Source organism: Trachurus japonicus, chromosome 6, assembly GCF_045865225.1.
Source record: "Trachurus japonicus isolate A0001 chromosome 6, Traja_1.0".
In the NCBI taxonomy this organism is placed as follows: Eukaryota; Metazoa; Chordata; class Actinopteri; order Carangiformes; family Carangidae; genus Trachurus; species Trachurus japonicus.
Window position 1 is genome coordinate 34729378 of NC_140912.1, and position 13637 is coordinate 34743014.

Genomic DNA, 13637 nt, shown 5'->3' on the forward strand with positions numbered 1-13637 from the left:
GAATATTAAATATACATTACACGACTTTTTATTAAGTCCTTCAAATTTGATAGAGAGGTTAAATAACATGTTTTTTCCTGTGGTAGGCCTATTATAAATCTTAAAACACATACAGTATTTATTCCTTGGTTATACCCGTCTTTAAAGTATCAACTCTGAGTTCTTCCGACATCACTACATGAAGTAATAGCATCAGCATAGTTTTTAAAAATAACAGCCAGCATACAAAAACAAACAGGAAATTAAAGATAACACAAAGATTAAAAAAAACATAAGCTGAGTCTTTCCTTTCACGATAAGTCGATTGTATACAGACTATGTTTGATCATGAGAGAAGAAAGGAGCCTCCTCAGCATCAGTATCAACAATGAAGAGAACACAAGAAACCAGGGAAAAGCTATTTCCTCTTTCGCAGAGACATCGACTGCAGAGCAGCTCAACACAACTGAACAAAAACTCTGCTACAGAGCACACAGTTTGGAGGTTTCACCAGGAATTGTAATCAGGTCTCTTACTGTGACACAGAGGGTCCAGGGTCAGCACTGAAGGTGGTGGTTAGCTTCATTGGACCCATCACTCCTTCATAGACAGCCAGATGAACTCCTGGAGACTCTGCCTCTTCATCTGTGCCTATCTGCAGCCTACAAACACAAACAATGTGTCTTAATCTGTGTCCAGTCCCTGCCAGCTTGCTGACACACCTGTCCTCAACATCAGCTTCTAAAGAAGTCAGAGTGAAGTGTAACACACACCATCAGCGAACAGCGCACTATCACATCAGCTGTGTGTAAGAAGCAAAATACAGAGACTAGTCCCCTGAGAATAGCAACGCGTATCAGCAGTTTTGCATGAATTTCCCGTCGAAAACAATGGCTAAATATATCAAGGGGCCTGTGACAAGGGATGCCACAATATAAAATCGGTACAGCTAATGATCGGTCTGATATTGGCTGATAATTTAACCAAGTCAAAAAAACCTCTGATGAGTCAGAATAACGACAATTTTTTAATGCAGGAATAGGGCCGCTCAGACGACGCGGATTCGAAACCAGGGGCCGCTTGCAGTGAGTGACTATAGCCTCAAACACATGTGGTGTGGTGGCTCCTAACCAAATGGAACTGGAAACAGCCACCCCAAGAATAACACGACAATCCTTTTGCTGATTGGCTAGAGCCAATAAAAATTCATCGCAGCATTGTCTTGAATTTGCTCATTATCAGCTCCATTTGCCCCCTGAGTTTGATTTGAAACAATAATAAAATGTTGATATTTGGAAGAGATCACAATGTGGATCATAGATTTTGTTTGTGGTTATGCCAGTCAGTAATTGATGTCAGAGACAGTAGCAATAATGTTAAATTCACATCTCTTACTCACTTACAACTTAGTCCTTTCGTAATAACCTCGAGGTCAGAGAATAATAAAAAATTAACAGTGTTTATCGCTATTGGGCATCTGTTCTTTATGAGGAACAGTGACAGTTATACAGGTAGGAGGAGTGTTCACAGGTTTGTTAGCAGGTCCTCTTACTTGGTGACTCTGAGGGTCCAGGTCCAGAAACAACTGAAGTCTGGTGTGAGCTTCATATGAACCCATCACTCATTCATGAGACAGACAGCTGGATCCTGGAGAACATCAGCGCTCTCAGTCTGGTGCCTTCTGCAACGCCTAACAAACACAAACATGATTGTTTATTCTGTGTCCAGTCTCCAGCTGTTGACCACCTGTCTCACATCAGCTCCTAAAGAAAGCAGAGTGAAGCCAGTAACACACACCATCAGCGAACAGCGCACATCAAATCAGGCCACCATTATTTTCTATATATAGACCCCAAAACACAGACAACAATAACAACAGAACGACTCAACTCACCCTGCGTTCTGTCCTTTATCATCCTAGTATTTTGGTATCCTGTGACAGCATGTATCAGTAATATTTCTCCAGTTCACTGACGCTTCCTTAAATCAAATTAATGACACTCCATCAGACAAGCTAATAAAACACATAATAGGGAAAAATAAATTACACAACCTACATTACTGTACACAGACAATCTACACACAGACGTATTAATTGAGCTTTAAAAAAAACAACATTAAAGTCACAAATAAATTACCATTGTGTATGATTAAAAAAAAAAAAAAAACTGACATTAATGCCTCCTCAGGGAGCCAAGTATCGGATTTTACTGTGTTGTTGTTCATTCAATGTATCCAACTGTCAGTTCTACCATTTTTGATTTCATTTACAAGTTACGACCTGACTTAAGAGGATAGTTCAAACATTTTGGCCCATTGGGCCATTGCCATAAATCCCTATAGTCTTAGCAGGCAACATTGTCCTTGATTTAGCTCAATAATTCAGTCCATTAGCCTCCCTGAGTAGAATATGACAAACAATAATAAATGATTTTTTGAAGAGTCACAAGTGATCTTGATATTGTTGTGTATGCAGCAAGTAGTGATGTCCAGAGACAGAGCTGATAATGTATAAATTCATCTCTACTCACTACTACTTTAGTCTCTCTTAATCCTCAGGTGTGAATAATAAACAGTGTTATTGAGTATTGGGCATCTGTTCTTTAAGAGAGTAACAGGAAGTTATCAGGTATTGGTGGGAAAAAAAAACTTGGCGTTATAGAGGGCACGCCAACTTATGACGTTGTTCATGTGCTTCATGTGCCCACACAACAAATTTTAGACAATAAAAGTATTTGAAAATCGTTAAAATGTTTAAGACCTTACAACTTATCTCTTTGTTAACAAGTGTTTTAAACTATATTTAATGGGAATCAAAAGAAGCTATGTGTTTTCATTTTTTTTATGTAAAAATTTAATTTCCAGGATATATCAGGATTCACAGAAGTTTTTTTCCCCCCTAATATCGGTCCCCAAGAAAAACATCAATATCATTCGTGGCCCTAGTTTAATATCCCCGTTCCAGAAGACGTTGTGCTGCAGCAGCTCAACACACTGAACCCTAAACTACTCTTCATACAGAGACACGTCCTGGAGGTTCACAGTGTTTGTAGCAGGAGTCTCTTACTGTGACTCTGAGGTCCCAGGTCCAGCACTGAAGTCTGGTGGTAGCTCATTGGGACCAGTCACTCTTCATAGACAGACAGATGGACATCCTGGAGACTCTCCACTCACAGTCTGTCGCTATTCTGCAATCCAACAAACACAAACATTTTTTAATTCTGTGTCCCAGTCCTCCAGCTGTTTGACCAACCTGTTCACACATCCACTCTGAAGAAGCAGAGGTGGAGAGCGTAACACACAAAAGAAACCATCAGCGAACAGCGCACATACAAATCAGCCACATTATTTTCTATAATAGAGCCCCCACACATAGACCCACAACAGAAACCGACTCTACTCTCCTGCTTTCTTTGTCCTGTTCATCCTAATAATTTGGGGTGCCTGTGACAAGCTAGTTCAGTAATATTCTCCTGTCACTGACGCTTCCATAAATCAAATATGACACTTCCACAGACGACTCTGAATAAAAAGACACATATAGGGAAAAATAAATTACACATCCTACTTTACTGTACACAGACATCAACACAGAGTAATTATTCTTTGAGCATAAAAAAACAACATTAAAGTCACAAATAAATTTAGCCAAATGTGATGATTAAAAAAAAAAAACAAAAAACTGACTTAATGCCTCCTTCTGGGGAGCCAAGTAAGCGGAAATTACTGATGTTTGTTTGTTCCTTCAACATGTCAGTATTCTACCCATTTTGATTTCATTTTTCCAAGTTACGACCTGACTTAAAAGGTATAGTTCCAACAATTTTGGCCCATTGGGCCCATTGCCATAATCCTTATAGTACCTTAGCAGGCACCGATATGTCTTGATTTTTGCTCATTTTCAGTCCAGTAGCCCTTCCTGAGTTGATTTGAAACAATAATAAATGATTTTTTGAAGATCATCCCAAGTGATCTTGATTTTGTTGTGTTTTGCAGCAGTAGTTGATGTCCAGAGACAGAGCAATAATGTTAAATTCATACTCTACGTCACTACTAAAACTTTATAGTCTTTCTTAATCTCAGGTGTGAATATTAACAGTGTTTATTTTTTTTTGGTATAGGCATCTGTTCTTTATATGAGGAACAGGAGTTATCAGGTATTGGTGGGAAAAAAAACTGTTTATTAAGTGCCCATGCCAAAACTTATGACTTGTTCATTGTGCTTCATGGCCCCACAACAATTTATGACACTAAAAGTTATTTGAAAAATAGTAAAAACTTAAGCCTGTCAACTTATATCTGCTGTAACAAGTGTTTTAAACACTATATTTATGGGATCAAAAGAAGCTAATGTGAATTCACATTTTTTATGTAAAAAATTTAATTCCGATATATCAGTTCACAGAAGTTTTGTTCCCTCCCTAAAATCGGTCCACCCAAAAACTCTATAGAGAAGTCGGGCCCATAGTTATGTCCTGTTCCAGAGACGTTGAGCTGCAGCAGCTCAACACACTGAACAAAACTCTGCCTACAGAGACAGTCTGGAGGTACACAAGGTTTGTAAGCAGGCTCCTTATACAAGTGACTCTGAGGGTCCAGGTCCAGCACTGGAAGTCTGGTGGAGCTCAGTGGAACCCATCACATCATCATAAGACATACAGAATGCGGATCCTGGAGAGACTTTGTACTCAGAAATCTAGACTGTGCTTCTGCAGCCTACAAACACAAACATGATAGTTATATCCTGGTGTCCAGTCTCCAGCTGTGTGATCCACCCCTGTTCTCACCATCAGCTCTAAAGAAGCAGCAGTGAAGTGTAACACACACCAATCATGCGAACAGCGCACGGGTACAACAAATCAGCCACAATATTTTCTATGTATAGAGCCCACACACATAGTGACCACAACAGACCGACTCCTACTCTCCTGCATTTTTCAGTCACTTAATTCATCCTATATTTTTGGTTCTCCTGTGACAGCTTGTTCAGTAATATTCCTCCCCGTCACTGATGCTTCCTTGTAGGTGATTTGGGGCAACAGAGCTGGTGTGGTGATGCACTTGAAACCAAATGAAGACGGGGGAGCGACCACAGACAAAGGCAAAATTGGTCCATCAACATCTTTCCCTTGACCACTTGACGTTGTCCCATAAGAAGGTGGTTCATCTCCTCCACCTACAAGAAAGTTGCACTCCAGCACTTAGACTCATGTCTTTGGACTTTGTTAGAAAAATCCAAATGATCAACATCAGGAGTTAGGTGAATCAAACACTATATTAGTGGAAAAAATGAATTACACAACCTACTAAACTACACACCAGATATCTATGACAGATATCTTAATTGAGCTTAAAAAACAAACTACAATTAAAATCACAAATACATGAATTTAACCAGCATGATGTAAACAAAAAAAAGTAAAAGCCATATAAAGAACTAAAATTGTAACATCAGTTCCCAACAAAACTCCATACTGAAGTCAGTCAGGGCTTCTAGTCATTTCCTGTTCCAGTGTTAGTGAGAGTGTGTGTGTGATGTGTGTGTTTGTGTGTGTGGTGTGTGGCATATGTGAGTGTGGGAGGGAGAGGTTTTTTGACTTGTAATTGTTTTATTTCTGTTTCTATTTTACTATGTGTGTAAAGCACTTTTGTGTTGCAATCCATGTAAGAAAGGCGCACTAAAAAGAAAAGAGTATGATTGATTGATTTGATTGATTGATTGATTGGATTGATAGATTGATTGTTGTGTGTACAGCAGCAGCTCAACACAACTGAACTAAACTCTGCTACAGAGACCAGTTTTGGAGGTTCACAGGTCTGTATCCGGTCTCTTTACTGTGGACTCTGATGGACCAGGTCCCAGCACAGTGAAGTCTGGAGGTAGCCACATTGGACCCATCAGCACAGGACAGATATGATCCAGGAGACTATTCTCGCTCCCCATCCTCATCTACCTCCACCTTAACACTCATCTTCAGGACTTCAGTCAGACTTGAGAGGGAAACCAGAAAACACAGACTGTCAGATCATGAATGTTACTGTTTAGTGACTGTTTATCAACACACCATACACACTCAGGGTTTACCAAGTTTTATCTGGATTTCCTTACTGTGAACTCTGATGGTCCAGGTCCAGAGCTGAAGTTCCTGGATGGTACATCCTTTTGGACCCTGTCACACTTCAGAGACAGTACAGATTGATCCCGGAGACATTGTAACTGTTCCTCCTGTTTCTCCACATGTAAACAACATTAGACAAACAATATATACCACTGTCCTTGTCCTGATCCAGACGTTGTACACTCCCACCACTCATAGTACTTAGACATTAAAAACCATGTTTATCCAGTCACCGTTGACCTTTGACCTTTGATGTGTATGTAGTCTAAGTTATTGAAAGAAGTTGTGTGGAGGTGAATCTGGAGACCATGTGCTGACGTATGTACGGACAACGACTGACTCTTCTTCCCTCCCACAGTCCACACAGACACACTGACACTCAACACTCAGTACACAACAACCAACAACAACAACCACAACAACAATAATAAATGTTGGGTTGACCACCTCCACAATCGCTCCAGACTTCAGTTTCATCTCCTACTGCTCCGTTTTCACTCTAAAATGGCGTCTGCACATTTTTTACTTTCCACTTCCTCCGTCAGCAGATTACAGGAAATCACACAAGTTCATGGTGACAGAGGGCGATGGGGAAGTCCACTTTCTACAGTACGAGTGGCGCCAACCTGCTGGTAACTCCCTGGTAATAACACCTTGTAAGGACAGGTGAACTCATGACACCAAGAATAAACAGAGAGCTGAGATCCAGCTGTGGTAAGAAGAAGCTGCTGAGAGATGTTAAAAGAACACTCCACCAACAAGTTAACAGCTCAGCTCTGTTCTTCTGTCTTATCATCATCAACTTACATAGGGGTGTTTTTTTATTTTTTTTTATTGAGTCATGTTCTCATCAACTAATTTGTGTCTAAGTGTTGTAACTTAAACGTCCGCAAACCTCAGGACCAGGCAATAACATGAACCAAATATAAGGAAAACCACAACCACAACTAAATGTAACTAAGACCCCGTCAGAACCCAGGAAGGATACAAGGAGAATCATGATGAACTCCTTTTAGAAATGCAACGTCATTGGACTAAAATGTGTACCCTAGCCCCTTACCACTAACCTTAACTAACACTCTTAACCATGGATATTAAAACCTAATTAAAAACTAAAGTCTTAACCCTCAAACAGCCCTTGGTAAAAAAGTGAGGACCGGTCCAAAAATGTCCCTCACTTCCTCTAAAATCATTCCCCTAAAAATGTTCTCCAACTCTGTTGAGTTAAAAACTCTCGAGACGGTCCCTCGAAACAACCGTAGTAGAATAAAACAAGAACACACACACCACACACACACTCCAACACACGCACACCGGCAACATACCCAACTAACACACACACACAGAATCAAGACACACCCGCATCACACCGAGGACAAACTATCATCACTTCCCTGGTTTGCGAATCCCCGTATTTTAGACCTCCACCACCTCATAGTACTGTTGACCATGAGATATAAACATGTAGAAGACCGCCTGTGACGCAGCTGACCATATGGACGATGCTGCCAAACGCGGCCCTGCCATCATGGTGGCAGGGGGAAGCATACTTACACTGCATTAGTCAACAGAGGCAGAAGGCCTATTAACCATTAAAATCACCATAACTCACTGAATATACAACCGATATTTGCAAGACCTTTGGTTATTATAACAATGTCAGACAAAAATCTATGAAACAACATAGAATGATAATTCTATATTTATCATACATCTACATTACAAACTCAGTACCACACACCCAACATGCATCACATTTCACTGAAATATTGTTCTCAGAAGGGTCTGTCTGCTGTGACCAGACGTATATGTCTATGGTCAGAAACCCCCTGACCCAAGATGGGGGCTGTGATGACGTGTTGACAAGACCTGGAGTGGCGCATCCTATATCTATCTATATATTATCTATTGATTTTGACAATAAATCCAAGTTTATCCAGTCCACCGTGACCTTATGACCTTTGATGTTTGTTCTGAGTTTGAATAAGTTGTGTGGAGGTGAATCACTGAGACACATGGTCGCAGCAATACAGTATGTACGGACCTAAACGGATACGTCTGACCTCTTCATCCCACCACAGTCCCCACATGAACAAACTCATATTACAAAAAGTGCAAATTGTTTCAGTTTAAAAGTTTCATCTCGTGGACTTTAAACTGATAGAAGTTTTTGACCTCCACCACTCAAAGTACTTTGACCATAGATAGAAATGCCGTAAGAAGCCTGCCCACTGATGCTGCAGGTCCATTGGAAACGATGCGACAGATGCCAGCCGCACATCATGGGCAGCGTGAAGCCGAGTCTACATACAGCTTTAATGTCCAACCGTGGCAGAGGGCCTATTAAACCACTTAAATATCACCATAACTCCACTGGAATATATCAAAACCGATATTCAAGACCTTATGGTTATTAACAATGTCCGAGACATAAATACCCCCTCTCTATGATACCACACATAGATTGTAAATATTTAATAATTATCAATACCATACATTTTACATACTCAGACAAAACACACCCAGCCATATTGCCATACGGTACACAGAAAATTAGGTTCTAGCAAGGGTCTGGCTGCTTGTCAGACTAGTGTCTATTGTCAGAAACCCCTGACCCAGAGATGGCGGGCCGTGTTTGACGTGTTGACAAGCCTGAATGCAGCATCTACGAGTATGTACCTAATGACATTGTAACATTAAATCCATGTTCATACCATGGAAACGTGACCTTGACCTTTGAATGTTTGATCTGAGTTATGAAGAAGTTGTGTGGAGGTGAATCTGTGAGACAAATGTGGCCTGACGTATGGACGAGGACTAACTTAGCGTCGGACTCATCTTCCCTCCACAGTCCCCACACAGACAACATCAGACCTCTCACACTCTGACACAACAACAACAACAACAACACAACATACAACAACAATAAAAAAAATAAAAATAAAATAAAGTTACTTTTCACCACTCACCCGCCGCCTCAGACTTCCAGTCTCTCACCTTCTGAGCTACTGCTGCCAGAACACTCTAAAATGGCGACTGAACAGTTTCTTACCGTCTCCTCTCTCTGACAGTTACAATCATTTATTACTCAGTTTACAAGAGTTCATTCTCATGGACTGTTTAACTGAACAATAAAATTATAATTGAGAAGTCGACTATGTCCTACAGTAGAGTGGCGCCATCTGCTGGGTAACTCCTGGTAATCACACCTGTAATGGACAAGGTGAAACTCTGACACCAAGAATAAACAGTGCGAGCAGAGATCCCGCTGTGGTAGAAGAGCTGCTGAGAAGATTTAAAGACACGCCACCACAAGTTACAGCTCAGTCTGGTCTCTTGACATTATTCATCACACATGTATGTCATCAAACTAATTCTTGTGTCTCAGTGATGTAACATAACCGGTCGCCCGGATCTGGCAACAAGCGATCCAAATAAAGGAAAACACAACCACAACTAAATGTAAGTCCCACACAGAAACCAGGAGGATACAAGGCGAATCATGATGAACTCCTTATAGAAAAACATTCCAGAGACATAATGTGTCTATTCCCTAAGCCACCTTACCCCTAGACCCTTAACCAATTACTTCTGAACCTAATTTAAAACCTAATTATAAAACCTAAAGTACTTAACCCTCAAACAGCCCTTTGGAAAGAGTGAGGACCCAGCCCAACATGTCCCCACACTTCCCACAAAATTGTCCCTCAACTGCTGTTTTGATTAAAAAGCTCTCCGCGACGGTCCCACAACAACGTAGTAAATACAAGAACACACACACACACACATCACACACACACGCACAAACACGCACTACCGCACACACACACATCACACAATAACAGCACACACACACACACACACACACACACCCCACACACACAACACACACACACAACACACACTACACAATCTTACAGGTGTTATTTCTGTGGGGAACAGAAGTCTGAATTGTGCTGAGTTCATCTCTGACTCTGGGATTAGAAAGAATAAATTATCCTGTGTAAACAAGAGGGCGTGTACACTGGTGGCCAAACAACATTATCAGCATTATAATCACCATCTCTCGTCTCACTCGATTGGTTCGAGTCAGGACGGCTTAGCATTGCTACAGTGGTGCACGCTAGATGTGTTCAGTAAGGAGGAGGAGATGAAGGTGAGGAGAATGAGGAGTAGGGAGGAAGAGTTTCTAATCTTGGAGTAAAGTCTAGACGAGTAGATTTTAAACTGTGCCATACAGAATCAACATACTTGCGTTTGTCAAAACCAGTTATTGAGATCCTAGGTTCTGGTCCAGAGTCACTGGGTCCTGGTCCTGACCTGGTTCCTGGTCCTGGACCAGGGTCCTGTCCTGGTCCCTGCGTCTTTGTCCCTAGGACCTGGTCATGGTCCTGGTCCTGGTCCCTAGTCCTGGTTCTCAGGACCTGGCCTTGGTTCTGGTCCCTAGGTTAGTTCTGGATCTCTGGTCCTGGTCCTGGTCCTGATTCAGGTCCCTGGTCCTGGGTCCTGGTTCTCGGTCCTTGAGTCCGTGTCGCATGGTTCCAGGTCCAGGACCATGGAGTCCTGGTTCATGGTCCTGGTCCTGTTCTGGTCCTCTGGACTGGTTCCTAGGTCCTGGTCCCTGGTCCTGGTCCTGGTCCCCTGGTCCTCCGGTGGTCACCTTCCCTCCATAGGTGGAAGGCGCAGCATCAGCAAACGAGTCATCAGGCTGAGCAGCAGAATACAGGAATAGGAAAGGCCTGAGGGTACGACATGATGCCCTCATTCATGCGTTCAGCAGGGGTTCAGTCGCCCACTCGACGGCTAAAAAGGTGCAGTTCACGAATTAAACAGGAACGGATCGTCTGACCTGGAGGAGTTATATAGCTGCGTTCAAAAACAACTCGGAGTTCGGATTACCCAAGATCGGAAATGTCCCGACTTCCGACAAAAAGACTCTCATTTTTGGCGTTCACACAGCTGCAGGAACTCTGAAGAAAAAAAAAAAAAACATGGATACCTTCAGGAGAATTATGGCGTATTATTTGGTTTGCTCATCGCTGAATGAAAACCGAGAAATAAACGTGCATCAAAAAAGTTAACAATGCATGTTTATTTTGGAGGAGAGGAGACTGACCTGCCTATGATTGCACATATAATTTTACAGCCTCGATAACAGTTTAACGTTATTTCAGACCCGCAAATTTCCGCACCATAACAAACAATCACAGCTTAAGTATAAAAGTATTGTCATTAGAGGCTAACTGCAATAATATCACAAAAATATGCATTAAAACCTCAACAATTAAACTTAAAAATGTCTAAATTCTAAACCGTTTACAAGACGAGGGCCGCCATGTTTTGATCGATTGTTCGTGAACGTCAAGTCGGAAAGCTCTGAGCTCTGATATGATACCTCGAGTTCCGACCAGTAATTGTCCGAGTTTCGACGCCGTTCAATTCAGAATTTTACAACTCGGAGCTAATTTTTTTTTCCGACTTCCGAGTTTTCTTGAACGCAGCATAGTGTCTGTGTGCTGTGTGTGTGTGAGTGTGTGTGTGTGTGTTGTGCTGTGTGAGAGTGGTGTGTGTGTGCAGATGTGTTTGTAGTGGTGTTTTACTGTTGTGTAGTCGTACCCAGGTCACGCTTCCTCAGTCTCAAGAAACATGAATTGTTTATGTCATGTTGCTGGCTGTTCGCGATCTGTATGTGGCAGATTTATGGATGCTTCTGCTTTTATGGAGTGTAAGATTATGATGGAATTAAATGGAAAGTTAAAGGTCAGAAAGGTCTCGTCTTCGTCTCCCTCCCCCCCTCTGCTTCCTCCCTCCCCCCTTCTCTCTCTCTCTCTTCTCCCCTTCCCTCCTCCCCCTTCTCTCACCTTTCTCTTTCCTCATTTCCTCCTCTCTCCTCTTAAGTCTCTTCCCTGTCTCCCCCTCTCGTCCACGCTACCATTCTATCCCCCTTCACTCTCTCCTCCTCCGCACTTCCTCTATCCTCCTCCCTCTTTCTCTCTGCCCCCTTCACCCCTAAGTCTCTTCTCCCTTCCCCCTCATCTCATCCCCTCCTCTCACCCATCCCTGCCCCTTCTCTCTCCACTCTTACCTTTTTCACTCTGCCCGTATCCTTCCCTCCCTCCCCCCTCTCTTCTCTCTCCCCCTCTATCTTCCTCCTCCCTCCCCCCTCTCGCTACCCCCCTTCTCTCTCTCTCTCCTCACCTCTATTCCTCTCTCCTCCCTCCCACCCTCACTCTCTCCCCCTCTTTCACGTCTCCTCTCCTCTTCCTCCCTTCCCTTCCCTCACTCTCCTCTATTCCTTTTTTCTCTCTGTCCCCTCCCTAACCCTCTTCTCCTCCATCACTCCCTCATCCTCCCCCTCTCTCTCCTCTGTCCTCTTTCTCTCTGGCTGCCCTCTCCTGCCCTCCCTCCCCCCGACACTCTTCTCTCTCCCCCCTATCTTCCGTCCCTCCCTCTAGGTCTCTACCCCTGTCCTCCCCTCATCTTCTTCCACCCCCTTCTCACTCTCTCTCGCTCTCGACCTCAACACCTCTTCCTCACCTCCTCCCACCCTCTCTCTCTCTCTCCCACTCCTCTCCAGGTGTCCCAGAACTGACTTCTGTATCAGGCTGCTGGACATGGCTTGTTCAGGGGTAGGGGAGCACTTCACATCCTGTTTAAACATCTACGGGCCAACGCTAGCTCCTGCAAGGAAGAAAGGCAACACACATAAAACACACACACTACAACTCAGGGATAGACTAAGTTAGTCTACTTTGGACAAACACGTTAAACAGTGAGGGTCAGGCAACAGGAGTGGTGCGCTATGTTAACGGGAGCTTTTTGGAGCAGCTCCGGTCAGAGGGGGGAGTTTCAGCCTCTTATATGAGCTGACGGACCTAAATAGGAGGTTTTGTTAAGACCTGACGCTGTGAATTGTGTTTTGTTGTCGGAGTCCAGGAGACTCGCTAGTCCTGAGTTTCTTCGAGTATTATTTCTATCGTTGTCCGTCATTTTGCTCCGTTTATCATGTCCCTGGTTTGTCTCTGTCGCAATGTGTGATTGGAATTTATAGAGTTGAGAGTGACAGAGTAATGACTGATACTAAAAGTTTGGTTTTTAAAAATCAAAAAAAATCTCCCCTTCCCTCTCTCTCCCTACTCTCACATCCTCTCCCTCTTATCTCTCTGCGCCGCCCATCCGAATTCCTCCCCCTCTCTCCCCTCTCTCTCCCTCTCTAAAAAACTCTCCCCATCCCTCCCCCCTCAATCTCTCCTCCTCTCCCCACTTTCTCTCTGTTCCCTTCCTGCCCTGCCCCATCACTTCTCTCTCGCCCCTCTATCTACCTCCCACCTCTTCGAGGTCTCATCCCGTCTCTCCCCCTCTCTCTTCCCCCCTTCTCTCTCTCCTCCTCAACCCCTCTTCCTACCCTCACCTCCTCCATCCCTCCTCTCTCATCTCTCCTCCATACACCTCTTTCCGTCTCTCTCTCCTCTTCTCCCCCTCCACCACTCATCTCTATCCACTTCCCTCGATCAGTCCCCCTCGTAGGGACAAGTCCTA

At 43.2% G+C, this 13637-nt stretch overlaps 1 protein-coding gene across 1 annotated transcript in view; it reads right to left on the reverse strand.

Moving 5' to 3' along the window:
* Positions 1-13637, reverse strand: part of LOC146986534 (uncharacterized) — a 1046957-nt gene that overhangs the window by 864898 nt on the left and 168422 nt on the right. The window lies entirely within an intron of this gene.